Here is a 2,205-nt window from a genome sequence, read left to right as displayed (position 1 = left end):
AGACCAGCTCAAATCAGCAAGAAAAGAAAGAAGTCAGAAATTTCTCCAGAGAGACGGCGCGCCCGCGCTATGATAGCGCGCCAGGATGGCAGAATGTCAGCGCCCGCGCTGGTCAAGCGCGCGGTCTCGCCAGGTCAGGAAATAAAATCTTTTTTCTTATGGAATTTTGATCCGTTGGACTTCTACTCTACATGGGCTTCTATATATACATAACTTATGTTCGTTTTTCATAAGAAGATCTACCAGAGCTTAAGGAGAAGGCGTAAGAAGATCGTAGAGCATAATTCAACCAAGGCGAAGAAGATCTAGTTTATTCTTGTGATTCTTTATTTTATGTTGTGACTTTGAATGCTACTTTTCTTATTCATGAACTTATACTCTTGTTTCGTACTTGCTTTTATTTAAGTATAAAGACTACGTTTATTATATCATGCTTTCATCGGAACCCACGTTGATGATGAGTCCGATTATGGGCTAATTGTTATCGTGGGGTTCTAACTGATTTATTTGTGCATTTCTTTAGTTAATTCATTTTGATGCCTTAGTGTGTGGAGATTTAATGATAACCTAGTATTGGATGTGCTTATTCATCTTACGAGCGTCGTGAACTTGTAAGATAGTGTGTTAATCTTTAATGAAGTGAAAGTGAATTTAAGGGTTTAGAACTTTCCATGCTAGCATAGGTTCATGTATTTATTATGCATGATTCGTAGGTAATTTTAAACATCTTACTTGCCCTATGTAATCACGATAGATAACTTGTGCATTCAACCGTTATGTTATCAAATTCTATAGACATATAGGGTCTCAATATAATTGGTGTCTATTCAGCTTCTATCTCTTTTGTGGATGTCTGGTAGTATGGTATTCGTAGAATGAAAGTTGGCGTTTATCAATTTCGTGTTATCTGATTAGTGTCATCAGCATTACATGCTAAGGTTAAGAATAAAAAGGCTATTGAATGAAGTATTTAATGAAGTTAGAATCCCATATTTGTGTTATATATTATTCAACTCTTCTTTAATCTCCTAGTTTATGTTCTTTAGTATAATCTCTTAGTTAATTTTAGTATAAACAACCTTAAATTGTTATTCGTCTTAGCATTGGATAATAACCATACTAGTGTTGCATAAATACATTGATTGAAATTAACCTAAAACTATCCCTATGGGAACGAACTAGAATTTATTCTATATTACATGCGATCGTGTATACTTGCATGAATATTTGCGCGTGTTCTAGCCCTAACAAGTTTTTGGCGCCACTACCGAGGATATTGGTGTTACTTTTTAGTTTATGTGTTTGTCATCATTGGTCGTTAAAGTTCAGTGACTCAGATATTGTTACTTAATTCCTTGTTGTGTTTCAGGTACTCTAGCGAGCATGTATACATACGCGTTCTCGATCTCGTAAGAGAACACTGGATCAAGTTGAGGAAGAAGTTATAGTCGAGGAGAAAGTTGAAGAAGAGATCTTAGTGGAGAAAATAGAAAAAGTTCTTATTGCAATGGGAGAACCAGAAGCGAATTCAAAGGCTTTGATGGACTACTCTCAACCGAAGATCAATGATATTCATTCTCTCATTGTTCGACCAGCCATCTCGGCTAATACCTTTGAGATCAAGTCGAGCACAATTCATATAATACCGAACTCATTTTAGGGGTTCTCCGACAGAAGACCCCAACATGCATATTAGAGATTTCATAGAGATCTACGATACTTTCAAGTTTAATGGAGTTTCTGAAGATGCTATGAAGTTGAGGCTTTTCCCATTCTCTCTGCGGGATAAAGCTAAGTGCAGGTTGCATTCTCTACCACCAGGGTCTATCACCAAGTGGGAGGATATTGCGCAAAAGTTCTTAACTAAATTCTTTCATATGGCGAAGAGAGCTGCAATCAGAAATGTACTTACTTAATTTGCTCAGCAATCTAGAGAATCTTTATGCGAGGCTTGGGATCGATATAATGAGATGCTTAGAAAGTATCCTCATCATGGGATGCCTGACTGGATGATCATTAATTGTTTCTATAATGGTATGGGTGCTACTTCTAGACCCATGCTTGATGTAACATCAGGAGGAGCCTTGTGGGCTTAAAGCTACGATGAAGCCTATAAATTGATTGAACTGATGGCTGCTAATGAATACCAGAATTCTACTCAGAGACTATCTCAGGGCAAGGTAGCAGGAATTCTGAAGTTGGATG

The 2,205-nt window shown here is 37.2% G+C and overlaps 1 non-coding gene across 1 annotated transcript; it reads right to left on the bottom strand.

The window, feature by feature from the left end:
* Positions 1-1,892: 1,892 nt before the first annotated feature.
* Positions 1,893-1,999, bottom strand: LOC141709199 (small nucleolar RNA R71). The gene has a single exon (XR_012569788.1). It is a non-coding gene; the product is annotated as a small nucleolar RNA R71 (small nucleolar RNA).
* Between the last annotated feature and the right edge of the window lie 206 nt (positions 2,000-2,205).

This window comes from Apium graveolens, chromosome 2 (genome assembly GCF_009905375.1).
Source record: "Apium graveolens cultivar Ventura chromosome 2, ASM990537v1, whole genome shotgun sequence".
NCBI lineage: Eukaryota > Viridiplantae > Streptophyta > Magnoliopsida > Apiales > Apiaceae > Apium > Apium graveolens.
Note: the sequence above shows the minus strand (reverse complement) of the source record. Positions and strands in the feature narration are given on the sequence as shown.